Source organism: Oryzias melastigma, linkage group LG6 (assembly GCF_002922805.2).
Source record: "Oryzias melastigma strain HK-1 linkage group LG6, ASM292280v2, whole genome shotgun sequence".
Lineage (NCBI taxonomy): Eukaryota > Metazoa > Chordata > Actinopteri > Beloniformes > Adrianichthyidae > Oryzias > Oryzias melastigma.
The window spans coordinates 15,161,633-15,178,470 of NC_050517.1; the positions used below are offsets into that span (position 1 = coordinate 15,161,633).

General features: G+C 37.7%; 1 long non-coding RNA gene across 1 annotated transcript in view; it reads right to left on the bottom strand.

Annotated features, from left to right (window-relative positions):
• Positions 1-1,929: 1,929 nt before the first annotated feature.
• LOC118598846 overlaps positions 1,930-16,838 on the bottom strand; it is a 34,621-nt gene continuing 19,712 nt past the window's right edge. The window contains exons 3-4 of the long non-coding RNA XR_004948024.1: positions 4,195-4,245; positions 1,930-3,911 (exon numbers count right to left, since the gene is read on the bottom strand). This is a non-coding gene — a long non-coding RNA (uncharacterized LOC118598846). The remainder of the gene's footprint in view (positions 3,912-4,194; positions 4,246-16,838) is intronic.

Below are 16,838 nucleotides of genomic sequence, written 5' to 3' on the forward strand. Positions count from 1 at the left end.
GAAACTGAGAGTTATGAAAAAAAAATTGGGTCTAATAATTCAGATGTCACTTTTGTTTGATGATGTCACCAATAATTGCCAGTCCACTAGCGTTAGTGCAGAGATTCCACGACTCAAATATACGTAAAAACACTGGTATTATAACTTTAAAAAGGTCACACTACAATAAAAAGTCATTACTTACATTTATATGTAAACTTCTGCACTTCAGAACACACTCAAGTGCTTCTCAGCATGATGCAGTTTACCCTCGAGACAGGGGAATTTGTATGCCTTCGCTTGGAGGGTCGTATTTAAAAACAAATATTCCGGACACGACTTGCACTAAAAATGCCCCTTCAAAGGGAGGGGTAGGGAGAAGGGAAGAAATCGGATTGTGCCATAGTGTCTTTGGGCAAAACACGGAACCCCACATTCCTCCTGATGGAAGGTTGGGCCAGTGTTCAGCAGTGGAGCCGGATCAGTGTGTGAATGTGTATAAATGTGTAAACTGTGACTGCTAAGCACATTGGGCCTTTGAGAAAGGTAGAAAAGCGCTACCCATTTACCATATTATCATTTAACAAAGCGAGGTGTTATGTCACCATTGACATAACTATCAATGGTGATTTAGTCTATGTTTACTGTCCTCAAATCTCATTTAAATGTTGAACAGCAAAGATCTTGCTGAAGATCGTGTGCAAGTAGATTTTTGTAGACGATAGTATAATTTCAATAAATACAATGAAAAATAGTTTATGAAAAATAGTTTCCAGGAAAAACTAATATAAGGAGGAATCACGCAACTACTTCTATTTTTTAAGTGATTTAGCTGAAAATTATAACTTACAGCTAATAAAAACCTCTCAGTATCTGAGCAAATAAGAATATGGTTTAAAATTAATTGTTGGAGACTTCCGTCACTGTCAATCAAATCAGTAACTGAACCCCCCTTCAAATGGTATCATGAGCCTGTAATGAGTTTGTCAGACTGGATCATTTGGCCACACAATCCTGAGGATAAAGGCAAACCTGACAGATGTCCTGAAGGGCCTGAAGAGAAGTGTTGACATTGGACGAGGAAGGAAAGACGCAAACAGTCGTTGCTAAAGAAGCTGGCTGTTTGCAGAGTGCTGTATCTGATCACAGGAATGGAAGGTTTAACGGAAAGAAAACAGGATGGGGTGGGGTTGCAACGAACAACAGAGGAAAAATGCAGCTTTGCAAAAAATTTGACACAAACTTCACTTAAGAATTTGCTGGAGATTGGCAGCAAATGGACTACTGCTGAAATCAGAGCATCTAGAACTTCAACACATAGATGTACCCGAACACGGATTTTAAATTTCACATCCTGTTGTGTTCCACCAATGCTTAGGACAAAAACAACTCAACATTATTAGCTCAATGGTTCCAAGATATCTTTTTCTTAAAAAAAAGAAGTGATTGTTGCATTTTTTGCAAATAAACTTGAGGAGAAAAGGAGAATATTTGATCGTTCTGATTGATCAGCCAGCAAATTCATCTGACATAAACCCTAAAGAGAGTCTGTGGAGTATTGTAACGATAAAGATAATAGACACCGGTCTCCAGAATACAGAAGACGGCTGTCAGAGCACCCTGCTCTATGGCACCTCAGCAGTGTGACAGACTGATTGCTTCTATGACACGCTGAATTAATGCAGGAATATTGGAAAAGAGACTCCCAGAAAAGCCTCGAGTGCTGCACATGTTCATACTTTAAGTTATCTAACATCTCCTGAAAGTTATATTGGGTTTTTATTGTCAGTAATGATAAGCGACAAAAATGATCAATCGGTGTAGTAAAATCTATATGCAGGTTTCATCTTTTTTTTTAAAATAAAACATACGATGATGTAAAAAAGAATACCTCAAAAAATTATTTTATTTCAGGTCTAAAAAACATCAAAAAGATGTCATCGGGGTAAATGTGCCACTTTATTTTACTGAGACAGCCCAAGGTGACCTCAAAACTGAGGTGAATAAAACACTGATTAAGATGCAGACCTACATCACAAGTGGAGCAAGGAGCTGTTGCAAAAGCAGAAAGCTGCAACAGCATGCAGAGATGTACCAAAGATCTTATAACAAAATAACATTTGAGCAAGAGTCGGGTCTTTAAAGGTCAAATTGTTGCATGCAGTCTCATCTCGAAGCTATCTTAATCTAAAGCAAAATAGTTCCACCTTTACATTTGTTTTGTCATAGACAGATGGCCTAACATTATCCATTCCGAGTCTTTTTGCCGTCCACATGCCCACCCTCTACTTTGGACCGACAGGGCCCTGTTGTTGCCATCTGCTAGCCACGTTTGGCACCACAGTCTGCATTTCCTGTCTGAGATCTGTCCTGTTTGGGTCACCATTCATCACTCAGTCTCATGCTACGGTCCTCAAAACAACCAATCATTGCACAACATTTTAACGCTTTAATTCATATAAAAAAGGAGGCAAACCAACTGAAACAATTAGTTTAAAGTACACATTTCTCTTGTTTCCTTCCCGTAAAACCAAACAATTGTTAGCTCTTTTATTTGTTAGTGTTTCCCTCTGACTTTTTAACAAAGCCTGGCAAAATCCAATTACTACCAATCAACTACCCAGGAAAGGAAATTAAAATTCAACTCACTGAAGTGGAACCACAATCTAAACTGTCTGTTTAATCATGCAGGCCTCCTTTCTGCATGGCCTCCTGAAGAGCCTGTTTGGATGCCCCTGAGTTGCTGTGGCTTATCACATCCAAAATTAAAAACATTGAGAAATAAATAAATTCTGTGCTGCATCACGTGAAAAAACTAAAAAAGAGCTTTTTTTTTTATTTGTACCACATAATTTATAGAAAATCCCTAAAAGTTGTGATTTTAACGAAATTCCACCATCATTTAAAACTTTTTTATTTTTCCAAACCTACCTAATTTAATGGTCATGCACAACCAAGCGTGTAACCATGACATTTTACCGCACCACACTTTTTTTGCCTCTTTTCCATAGTTACAACCTCATTTGCATTTTACTTGCAGCAACACATTTAGCATTTGCAACATTTTCAAATAGAATTTAAAAGTTATTGAAATTTCAAATGTCAGTCAGTTGTTCCATCGGCATCTCCTTTACAGATTCAATTCTGTGTGCAGTGCTGCTTGGAGATCTGCCAGTATGAAGTACTATCAATTCATATTCTGGAGAAATGCAGAAACAGCCTGAGAGCTTCCACTTCCTGCATGCTGACAGCATGATTAATTCACTGTGAAAGCAAACGTCTCTAACTGAAGAACACTTCTGATAACTAAACTTTGTATGAATGATATTTTTTTGCTTCTTCCTCCATTTGAAACATTTTTTCTAATTTATGTGATGCCATTGCATTGATGGGTTTGATCATTGATGACAGGATGTGCATTTTAGAGAGGAGCTGGTGAGTCAACAAGTGTGTCAGCAGTAAATATCATCAGACATGGGGGGGTTGATGATCTACATCGACGTGACTAACAGTGATGGCATAAAAAAAAATAAGTGGTGTCAAACAAAAGTTCACCTCAATCCTTTGTAATATAACGCTTGTTGGAATTAGGAGATCTGTAAGTGTTCACCAGGATTACAAGGTAGCTGCTATTTTGGCCCATTCTTCCAAACAGATCTACAGTTCCATACAGTTCTGGGCTGTTTCCTCACTGTTTTTAAGATCCTTTGCTCCCCATCAGCTGAGATCTTGCATGGAGGTGAAGAGAGATAGTCAGTGATTTTGAATTTCTTACTTTTTTCTACAAAAAATCTCCAAAAGTTCATATATTCTCATCAAGCTGTTTGCTGATTGTAGATTGGTTCATTCCAGTCTTGTTCAGATGTACAATCTTGATTCTTGTGTGCTTCGACAGCTCTTTGGTCTTGGTGGAGAACCCTTTAACAGTCTGACTGTTAAAAGGAATGGACAGATGTCTTTATACAGACAGTTCAAACAGGTGACATTAATACAGCTAATGAGTAGAAGGTTTATGAGGAACAGAATTTGTGCGTCATGTAGAAGCTATATACTTATTTTTAGCACTTTTGTAAAAATACAATATCTCAAACATGACAAAATTTACAACAAAAAAAACATTAACAAAGCTCTCATATCACAAATTTATTGTAGCACTATGAGTGCAACAACCCTCTAAACTAATTATTATATAAATGAATTTTTAAATCAGTTTACCCAGCAGTTCGTTCTTCTCCAGATTCCATCTGACTGCATGAGTTCGTCACTCTGTGTACAGAATATGAGATGGATTAGCTCATATTCTCTGAGCCTCTGCAAGAACAGTGTGCTCCTGCAGCAGCTGGGGTGACTGCTGTTCTCTCATCCCCGTGACCTTCGTGGGAGTTAGCACGAGAGATGTTTAATTTTAACTGCACTCACAGATTACCATTTGATACAGACATCCTTTATATTTTTAAGTACAGACAATCATGATTTAAAGTCCTGAGACTCACGGTTCTTGGCTAACATAAAAGTCTGGCTCTGTAGCCTGTGGTAACAGCATACGTTCCCTACATGTACATCCTTATTAAATGCATTATATGAGCAGAAATGGCTGAATGGATGGACTAATACCATCAGCCAAACCCATTAAATCAACATTCAACTACTTAAAAGGATGAAAAATCAGGTCAAAGAGACAGGGATTTAACGCTCACCGTTTAAGGGAAGTCATCCTCGGTGCATTGGATAGAGTGAATATCCCTATCTAGCTTTTATGACTATGATATATACATGTGCATGGATCAGGATGTTAATCCTGACCTCAGCTGGAGGAGCAGATTAGATGCAGTGAAGATCCCCTACCGGCATGACAGACACCCGGACAAAGGTGCTGATCTTTGTGCCACAGAAGGTGGAGACAGACCTTAATGAAAAAGTAGCAGCTGTGGAAGATAGACTTGTCTATTCTGTCACATCATGGCAGTAGCCCATTAGATGTGAAGTGCAGGCAGGAGCCACATTCCCACAGGGAGAAATTATACTTCTGGCAGTGCAGGAGTGGGGCGTGCATAAGGGCATTTTGTGGCATACAATACTTTTATATACAGAGACAATATTAAATCATAACATGTCAACTTTTTTGTCGCTTGATATGCTTTAAAATTCCCAGAAGGCTGCCCATGTATTTATTTATTTTTTTACATTTGTGTTCTGTTTAGTTGTCATGTTACTTTATGTTGATCATTGCCATTCCTTGAAAAGACCCCAGTCGAGATGTCAGCCCACACATTTAATTGGTCAAATTAGTTGCTGCCTTTGAGCATGTACTGTAATCATTACTACAAGGTTTCTGTGTTTGTGCTGGGGGAAAAGAGGGTCTGAAAGGAGATAAAGAAGCATATATACTGTTTATTTATTTTTTTTACAGAAATGCCTGGATGCAGAGCATTTCCACACGGTTAAGCCTCCCTTCCACTGAGTGGTTTGTTTTCACAGCGCATGTGCAGTGTAGACAGCTAGCATGTCATTGCTTCATTGTAATGCGACAACTAGAAAAGCAACAACAATGGAGATTCATGCAGCAGTCTTTTTCTTGATCCCTCTAGGTCACCCTATATCACACTGTTACCAAGAATGAGAAGGAATGTCTGCAGTTCCACCACAGACCAGGCCTTGTTGTTGTTTGCAGGTTTTTTCAATGCAGACATGTGACCAAAAGAGTACACAAGAAAACACAAAAACCAGAATGCTAACAAACATTGGAAATGTTAGCTTAAATGAGGGCTATATTGGTGCTTTCTAATGTCGTCATCACTTTCTGCCAATCAACAGGTGGCTACAGCTGCTCCACCACAATCATTCTGTTGCACTTTTTAATGGACCTACAACCGATAGGGCCCCCCCTGGTTCAGTACTGTTTAATGGGCCCATTTTACAATGGACACGCTCGAAATACCGGACCGGACCGCCCAGTGGAAATTAGGCTATTGTGTCTGAAGCCTCCTTGTCTGTTGAAGGAAGAGTTGTTAACATGTCCATGTATTGCTTCTTTGACCGGTCTTTCATACCGTCTGTCTTTCCTGTCAAGAGTCTGTACATTTTGCTCTTCAGTAGCTATGACTCAACTAAAAGACAAAGCAACCTAAAGAACAGAGACCCTTCACCGTCAGAGAAATTTACAAAATTGAGAACTATTTCCAACAAAATATCTGGAATTTCCCTATCAAGAAATTGTAACTTAAAGACAAAAGCTGCCATTTTGTACCTTATTGACAATTTGAGAGCATTTCTCATGCTAGCTAAAGTTTTAGCTTGATTACCTGCTTCAAAAGTGAAACAGCTTGAAGTTGGGGATCTTCCACTTCTTGGTAATGTTTTTTTTATTTATTTATTTTTTTGTGGAGGAATATACTCTAGAAATTATCTCTATGCATTGTAGTTATTCAATGTGGTGAAGTGAAGTTTGCGTTAGAATATCCTAGAGTGATAACAGCTACCAGCCAACTTTATATTAAGCTATTTTCACCTTTTTTAAACTGAAGTTATTGAACATAGACTAATTACTTTGAAGAAATGCCAAACACAGCTCCAAAAGGGCATCTTAGTCTATGTTGAAAATGATAAAATGACAGAAAATGTCATAGTGCACCATGTGAAGTCCACTGTGAACGCAGAGCAAGTCTTCAGAGACTAATGGTCTTTGTAGTCTTTGACAGCTCATTTCTTTTAAAAAGGGAATTCCCTCTCTGATTGGTCTCCAGAGACTTTTGAGAACAGGATAAGGGTTTTGTGTTATTAGGGACTCAGTCAAGAAAGCAAATAACACGGTTTATTCAACAACTGCAAGGAAGACTAGTTTTCTAATGCTAAACACACAATGAAGACAGACGTTTATTTAATCATTTATCAGCTGGGCAAAATAGCAGGTAAGGTATGAACAATAACTAAGATTTCTTCTTTTATATCAGTCAAGGTTCTAGATTGTAGACATTTTGCTATTCTATTGCAGTTTTCAGAAGACGTCGCATTTCCAGTAACATTTATTCCCAATGGTGAAAGTCTGTTTGGATGAAACAGAATGACAAACAGAGTGCTATGAAGGCTGAGTGCCTGTGGTGGGGATCCTAAATGTGTGAATGTGTGTGGTAACTGTGTCCAGTACGTGTCTCTCCCGCCCAACACTGAGCCTTGCCCTGCACTTGTTGGTCCCTCTGAAGGAGTGGGGGTCCCAACCAAGCACTGTCTTCGGTTCCCACGCCTCGGTGGACAATCTTTGACACTGCTAACGTAAACAGATGTTGCTCTGAAACAGGAAGTGGCTGACTTCTGAGAGGCTGATAGAAAAGAAGCTGTTCGTTTCAGTGAGAAGGTCACGCTGGAGCAGGAAGCTGCAAGGAAGCGCTTCTATGTGCAAGTCTTACTGGAGACTGAAAACTGCTAGAAAACTTTAGATCCATTATGATGGGCTATAACTTTATGTTACCATTGTGTCTCTTTAAGATTCAAACTATTTAGAAATATAAGGAAAAAAAAACTCCTGGAAAAAGCGATAACAAAATTAAATGAATGAAAGCTTCAGGGAATAGTATATCACAAGTTGGATGATCTTTGATAATTCATCAACAGTAAATACAAATATGTTATTGACAAAAGGAAAGAAAATCATCAGTGCATTTATTCACAAAAATAAGTTTCTTGAAAATCTGTCACCTCTAAATGGAATTAAGCGAAAAAATAAAGTAAAGGCTGTTAGTCAACAACTAAGGCTGGGCATCCCAATAATTTCCAGAATCGATTCCATTTGACTCACCAGAACCTGGATTGATTTCAATACCATTTTTTAATCCACTTGATCCAATCCCATTTTGAGTTTACATAGTTTAAATATTACGACCTATTTGTTTAGAAATCCATTTATAATCTACATTTTTTAAGATATCCATATTAATCTGACACACTTAACATTCTGTAAGATGTATTAGTGAAATTATAATGAGACTGTTAATAGCATAGAGTGTTACATGGTTTCTCAAACGGAGAAGCTCCAACAATTGTTCTGCCTCTCCTGGAGGGCATTTCAGTTTGGCCACTAGGTGGCGATCACAATATAGCATTACACCTTATTTTAAAAGAAAAAGAAAATAAGAGCAAAAAACAGTGTTTTTTTTACCACAAAGGATTACTTAAAAAAAAAATCTTAAAAGAGTTTGGAAAATTCATGCCCGAGGGTTAGGATTAGCTGTCCTATGGGAAACCCCATTATACATTAGCATTAAGCTAGCTACTTTAGCTTAATGCATTAGATCGATCTGTACTTTTATGAATCAATTATTGATAAATTAAACTTAGATCGATCCAGATAGATTAGTGGATTTTATCAACCCAGCCCCACCCACAACCCACCTGCTGGTAGGAGTTTTAACCTAACCTAAAAGAGAGACAAGCATTCAAACACAATAATTATAAACTTTTTAAATTCTATATGTATTGACACTGGACGCATTAGCAAATATGAGATCCATCAAAAATAGGTTTAAAAAGTCTACTTTTCCCAAACAAGAAAGGGTAGGGGTGGAAATCTTTTCTGCCCCAAGCTTTGTTTATTATTCTGGAGGCAGTGATTCAATTATCAATGCATCCTAAATCTATGCATCTTAAAAAATGTTTTCTTTTTACTACAAGACACTAAACTAATGCTACTTATTTTTCCCCACCAACGTGTATTTGTAAGTAAAGGCGAGATCAATATACTCATTTAACTTTTATTACAAACATAAAAATTGTTGACCACAGAAAAGGGCCTCAAGGCCTTTGCTATGAAAGTTCTGATTGACTTCATTATTCACTTAGCTTTTCAGACGACGGTGGAAGTATCTTCATAATATCCAACATAGTCCTTTGACTATCGAGACCACTCGCAGATCCACAACTTGTTTAAGCAGCGCTCTTGTCAGGAGCACCCGGACAGTTTCTCACCTCCTCCGGATGAGATTTTGATATGATTTAGCATGTTTGTCTTTTTCCTTAATACTTAATAATTAATGTTGGCACAACACAACTTACACACGGCATGAATTTTGTCCAAAGCCCTTTCACCATCACCATTGAAAGAGCAAAATGCTTTCAAACATAGGCTTTTAGCAGTCAGATCAAGCATTCTGCAGGGCCAGCCAGGTTAGTGTGCTCTTCAAATATGTCAGAGTAAAAAATGTGATGCACGTTTAAGTTCCCATTAATGCTTTTGCATTTTAAAATGCTTTGATTTTTTTACTCTTGGTTATTTCAAATTTACAAAACAATTCAGAATCATTTATGGATCATAATTAATAAATCTAAAAATCGATTTCCTCCACCCCTTGTTCAAAGCATTGATGTAAAAATGCGTAAATCCCTTTTACCATTAGGCGTTAAAGTTCCTTTTTAAATATTATAAACTCTTTGCTGAACAGTATTGTAACTAATCTATATTTTGTCATTGACGTAAAAGCTTAAGATGAAATACCACCCTAAATGTCAAGTCTAAATGAAGCCACTTCTGCACTAATGAACCTACAGAGCAACAGAAAAGGACAGATTAATGTTTACTTAAAGAGGGAAGCTGCTCATCAATCTAGAGGAGTGTTTAACATATAAAGTTGAAGGGTCGGCTCTCTTTCTCCTCTTTTCTCCCTGCCTGTTTGGTTCAGGAACTTTAATCCCAAATCATGTGAGCGTGAATTCAAAGGAGGGCTGGGACTAAAGCCAAAGCAGATTGTACTGTAGTCCAGACACGAAAAGAAAATGAGAGAATCTTGGAGTGTGTCCTGCGTTTTTTTCCATGTCTTCCACTTCAGCCTCGTCTAGAAGAAACTTGTTTTCTAAATGACTTTTTTTTTGCAGAGTGACTTCTGCTGAGTAAATAATTGTTTATGTATTATATCAAGCATGAAGGATTTTGACAAGTATGCTTGTAAAATATTTGAAAATTGTTTGCTCACCTTTCAGCTTATCCCCTCAAGGGCCACCACAACAAATCAGCCGTCACTGATTTGCACGATTAGTTTGGCAGAGATTTTTGCACCAATGCCCTTTTTGTGTTTTATCTGGGCTGGGGACCTGCACAGGGAGACCCAGACACAGGCAAAGGTTCTTCCCCAAGGATTCACACTGAGCACATTGCACACACTGGGAATAAAATCCTGATTTTCCACATGCCAGTCAAATTAAAAATGAATAGGAAAAGCTCAAATCTTTCAACTTCCTACTTTTTGAGAGCCGACGTATATCAAAAAGTCATTGAAAAATGCAGCAAATACTAACCACTGTATATATGTATATAGAAATATCAATTTTTATATGTCTTTGAAAGTGGTATACAAGTGACGTTAGAGATGACCAATACCAAAACGGCTCAGAACATTACAAAGACCTGAATGGTAACCTGATACAGATTACAGTTACTTCCTGTAACTTAGAGACATCTTGAGGGGTTTATGGGAAGGTCAGTTCTACACAAAGCTACCTGGTCAATATGGTGACGTAAAACAAAGTGCTGCGATTTTGATCATACCAGTGCATCCTTGGTGTAGTTAATCACAGATACGGTAGTTCACTAAATAGTAAAGCCATTGATAGCACTGCATAGTCAAAGACAGTGAGTGGCACTTCATAATTCTGGAAGACTGCTCTTTGACTCCAGAACCAGCACAAACCTGTTGGTCATTTAAAGTGTATTTGTGATCCAAAAGTAAACAACTACCTGGTATATGCAGACTCTTCTTCATCTTTTTTCTTCAGATTTATTCAACTTGAACTTGGATCGACAGATTTTCATTTTGACAGTTAAAACTGTGGTTTTTAGTAATTACATCACACAATCTGATCGATGTTAAAAAGGTTCTGGTCTCCATAAAAGACTAGATATAGGTGAATCAGCTGATGCGGGGCAAATAGGCTTTTCATGCAACACTCCACATTCCTAACGTAATGTTTTGCATAGAGGGGCAAGGCCCCTTTTCTCTGCAACAGATTCAGGTGATTTACGCTGATTGCGTAAGCACTTCACGACTGTAAAGTGTTGCATATCAGAGCAAGGCTGCTTTGAACCTGAATATGCGTGAATTATGTTAATTGGAATTACTGCTGAAGGGTTACGGTAGTCGAAAAAATGTGAAGACTGGAGTTAAAGCTCACGTGTTAAAGGGTTAATACCCATTCATGCTGTATAGCCAGAGCGAAAAAGAAAAACATATTTGGTCCCTTCAGCAATCCAACTGACAGTCAACAGCAACACAAATGAAAACTCTTTAAAAAAAAAAAAAAGTATGTGCACCTTAAAATACTGATGCAAAAGACTGAAACTTTTTACCCTCCAGCCATCAATTTACATGTTCTTTTACTTCCATATGTATACTTAAAACTAAATACATACTTTATATGTTGCTGTAATTGCTGTTTTTTGGGCAATCTGATGATATTTGTTGCTCAGGTGTTCTAAACTGGATTTCATAAGGTTTTGGCTAATACACGACTTATTTACCTCCCAGACCCTGTTGTTCTGTTCTTGTGTGTCCCTTTGCTTCATTTTTTTTTTAACTTCATCTCATCTGCTGCCTCATGCTTTTTTCTGCTCTCACATTTCTTCAAAACCTGTCCTTTTGTTGATTTATGCATTTCATCTGCTTGTGAAGCCTTGGCTGCTTCCCTTTCACTCACTGTTCTACTAAGGGAACAGATTCTCCCAAGTGACCGGATCCATGCCGTCTGTCGCTGCTCAGAGAGCGATGCATCACGGTCCAACCAAACGATATCACCCCAAGAATAGATGAATGTGAACAGATTAAATGAAGGAACAAGAATAAACTCCAGCCATTATTACAATTCCATTCAAAAGGAAGGGGAAACAATAACAGCAGCAGCTCAGAGACATCATTTGTCCTTTCGCTTTGTGGTGCAATCTTCCTTCATGTCCCTCTGGGACTAAACCAAGAACTCCTCTGGGTTTGTAAAAGGGCATTTTCAACAAATCAGGTGACAGCAGACCAGCCACTCCATTAATGTAAGGCTATTTTAATTCTGGGGCAATCTCAGGCGCACCAAATAGGTGGATGATGCCTGCTGCAGAAAGGAGATAAAAGTCGGTGAGCCGGGCCCTCTCCTGGCTTCCATCCTACTCTTGCATGATTGCCCACTGATGTTTGCCATGCAAAGTGGGAGCTTGTTATAAGAAAGTCCCTGACAGCACATGTGCATCATCTGATGGAATCAAGCCAGGGAGAGTTCTCCAAACAGGTACAGCCCCCCCTAACACACACAGGGCAGTGAAAGGTGTGAAATATGCCTTGCATAGGCAAATATACCCGTGACCATCAACAGCAGAATGCATCTATGGACATCCAAAAGCACTTAGACTGAGAGACAAGAATAACTGTAGTGAAATTCAGACAGTAAAGGGAAAAAGCCAGATGAATTATTAATGCAAAATGAAATATTAACTTTTTTCTTCTATTGAACTGTAAAGTTTCAAGAGTGCAGACTTCTTGTGGTGGGATATTTACCGCATTTCACTTTTCTAAAGCAGCATCCACAGTGTTCACTTCTTTTGGCTTGTTTCTTTCAATGAATCTTGAGTTATGGGTTGCAAAAATTAAACAGTTTATTTGTTTTATGAAAATGTTCTGGCTCCAGAGCCTCACAGATCGATTCCCCTGCAGGAAACAGGTTGTAGCCAATAATAGCATTTTGACCACTTGGACATATTTAGGTCTTAAGAAGTTCAATGATTATTTAATGCTTTGGTGCTTTCCAATAAAGATGAAGGTACAGAGTAGTAATTAAAGACCCAATCCAAGGAACACTTTTTTTCTGTGTTTTTTAACATTTTCTTGTAGCTCAGTTCTGATGCATCCACTTGTAGATAAATAGATATATTAGCATCTTTGGTTTTCTCGTCTGAACAGGCATCTGTCTTAAAACTGTATGGTTGGATAGCTCCAATATTGCTGCCATTTTTTCTGCACTGGTAATGTTAGATTAGGGATGTGAGGTGCTGTAAGCTTATGGGAGAGAGTGTAAACAAAGAGATTATTGGATATTAGCTACATAATCATAATATAAAGACCACTGGAAATGACTTTGCAATAGATAAAAATACAGTTGGAGTGGGACTTTAAGCAGTTAAAGTAAACTGAAGTGTGGATGTCTAACCTACAAAATGTCAATAATACAACCCTGTTTTATTCTGGGACCAGAGTGTGTGTTACAGTACATTTCTGCATGAGTACCGCATGTATTTTCTCCTTAAAACTCCAAGCATACTATTCCCAATTATAGCAAACTTAACAAGAACAAGAGCTCGCATAAACTTTGGTAATGACCAAAGACTGAACTCTGGTTCTCTGGATACTTTCACAAGTGTTGGTGGACTTCCAACAGAATAACAGCACACAAATCGTGTGACATACTTAAGGGTAGTAAACCAAAAATTAACGAGCATCAATGTTTTTTAATTTCTGATCAATCCTTATTTTGGACACTGTAACGCCTATAATGTGGTCCACCCTAATAATAATGTGAATGTAATCTAAATGGATTCAAATTGTGAAACTTAAATACTACTTTCTACCCAGGTAAGGTCAGATATGTTGTGTGAACCAAACCTGTCTTTCTCTGTGATCTGTGAACTTCAACCACCAGCTTGTGAGTGAAAGAAACAAAAGAAGCAGAATAAATGGTGTGTAAACTAAAGACCTGGTAAGGCAGCTGTCACTCATCTGACTCCATGATGCCGTGCAGCCGAAACCCTGCTATGTCGATTGTTCGGCACGTAACTCAAAATTGTCTCTGCATGACGCTGGAAAATAATACTCAAGAGTCTTGATGGTTTTTATACTGAAATTGAGCAGTCTCCCATCACACAGACATGGGGAGTTTGACATTGGAAGTGGGCCAACACTTTGTTTCACTAAAACGGATTAACTGCTTAGTTTATGCTCCTTATTGAGTGAGTTTCAGGGCACAAAATAAACAACCCAAGAAATGTCAGGACATTAACCTAACTTTATTTTAATTTGAACAAAATACATTTGTTTTTTCCCTCCCTTTGGCAGAAATAGGCTACATTTCCTGTATGTGCTTTTAAACAACCCATTAGCTTGTAATGTTGCAGTAATAACATTTGCAACATGAAAGTACTGTTTGTCTGAAGACATCCTCCTTTGTACGTCTTGTTAAAATGCAGCAATTTGTCTTGACATCTGTATCAATTGTAGGTTTCTTTTGTAAGACCTTAAAAGTATTTATTTCTGAATATTTTGAGGATTAACAAACAGCATTTATTTGAGATATTTAGAAGACTAAACATTGCCAAAATGTGTGTAGAAAATGCCAACATTTACACCTCTATCCCTAAAACTAAGTTTACAAATGTAAGATAACTTGCATGGATTCAAGAATGAAAGCATAAAATTTGAGTATGTCACTTTCCAAAATACTGAGGATGGATATACATTTTTTGTTTTATTTTTACTGTCACGGTAAACTATAACACGAGTTTGAAATATGTAATCAAACTTGTACTGACAAATTAACAAATATCTCTTAAAATATATATGGCCTTTATACAAATCACAAAAATTCAGTAATGAAGATTTCATTGAACCACTATATGACACCTTCAACCAAGTCAGGGTCACAGGGTTTAATGGCTCTCTTAAACAAGCTTGAGTTCATACCAGCTGTCTTCAGGCAAAGGCAGAGTACGCCTTGGGCAAGTCGCCAGTTACATCAACCATAAAGGACCTTGAAGTATACCGTTTCTAACTTAAGAGACTCTCTGTTAGACGATTTCAGGACAGAAATAGTGGCTAAGGTCTTTCCTTGTATTTTTATGCTGTTGTATACACTGCAAGTCCTGAGATAAAAATTTGATCCATGTTAAAATTCAATTATAAATCAATATTGGCTCAGAATTCAGCCGACAAGCTGTAAAGCACTTACCTAGCCCAATGATCCAAGGTTTAAGAGATGAAAGATGCTTATTCTGCTTATGTTTAGCTCTTTCTATAGCAGTAAATATATATGAAGAATATATAAAGATAAAAACAGTTAACATACTTTAAAAATGTATTCATAGATCAGGTTACATTCAATTAACCTCCTTTTTCATATATTTATTAGTGCTAGTTTAAAGCTAAATTACGGTTCACTTTCATAATCTCGCCATTTCGTGCATTTTTTTTTAGTACAATTTAGCCCACTTTTAAAAAAATAAATAAATAAAGTGCTCCTTCTACTGAGGCTGTTGTCTGTGTCAATTTCATCCACTCTACGTCTCCCACGCAGAATGTGTTCAATTTACTAAATCTACTTTAATCTTTTATCACAACTTCAAGAGTTTAAACAGAGAAATGCAAAAAAATGTTCATATATGTCAAAGAAAAGTGTATACAGCACGTAGAGAGGAGTTTTAAAGCCTTAAATCATCTGTAATCTCACTTTGCAGATTTCACTTATCACAGGTGATTTTTTGACAACATAAGTCCCGTGATAAACAAGGATCCATTGTACTCTAAAAGTTGTAATTTAAACTGAAAATCATAAGTAGGAAGAAACTGATTTGTTGATTAATTTTCTTTTGTGTTGAGGCTTGCTTGGCTAAAAACAAATTTTAAATTTTGAGGTTTGCATAGAATGTTTTTTGAGCAGAAAGCAAAAAGACATGATTATTGTTTTCATACTGACCAATGGATGGATGGATGGATGACTTTCCACACCAAAGTTTACTTCCTTGAAAAATGTTAGAAAATTGAGTGAAAACCAAACAAGTGCTCTGTCTATCGATCCAGTCTATTCATCTCTCTAAGCTGTATCTGTTTTCCTTCAAGTAAACCTTTGTGCAATTTATAAACAGTGCTAACGCAGACAGACTATGCAAAAAAAACAAAGAGTGAAAGTAAAGCAAAGAACGAGTCTTAGTACGAAAAAAGACAGCTGCAGAAGAAATGGAAAATCGAAATATAAAAAAAAGTGTTTTTAGTGATTGTGAAATGAAGAAGTAAAGGTGCTTTATTTGATGATTATGATGGTCAGATGACAAGCAGTTTTCTTTTTTGTGCTCATCTCAGGCAATACCTCCTCCAAGCCCGCTGCTGCTGTAGTTGCATGACTTTCTGGGCGATTGAGTTCACCCTCAAGAGTAGAAGCATGCTGTGCTCATTCAAACCAAGTATCGACCAACCTACCGTCGACGTGACCCTAATCATGACATACTTGGCACATTGGTGGACGTTGGTTGCTGTCCATTTCATACAAGACTTGTACATTCTAAGAAGTCTCTCTGCTCAGTGAATTAGCATAAACAGATTATCAGAATGATCATATCCCATCTGTCAGCTTTCATCGACTGCAGAATTGCAGCTCTGTCATATTTTCACCTCATCATTCCATGTGACCTCTATAAAGTTTTAGATGAGTATTTGAGCCCATATGGCACCAATGATTATGTCACAAAGTGTGTTCACACACTTCTTTGGAGATTGCTCTGCAGCATTTGGATGGAGCACTTCCCATAAGACAGGTGTTTGGTGAATGTCGTTTTTCTTGTCCCTTGTAAACTTCTACAATGAATTCTAGGTGGGGACAGTTTCCTTCATCTTCCTTCTGAGAGGCTGTCAAGTAGTGTAGGATGGCTTCAGGCGATAATTGCACCAAAAAAATAAAACGCAACAGAAGGTGGTCAGCCTGTTACCGATCTGATAGAGCAACTTAATTGAAACTATCAATCAGAACAGAGGCTCTCTGTTCTGTTCAGATTTCATTCTTTCCCAGATTATCCGTTTCTCCCTTTCAAAGCTGCATGCATTTATCTGCCCTCTGACAGACTTGTTGCCTCTTCTGCT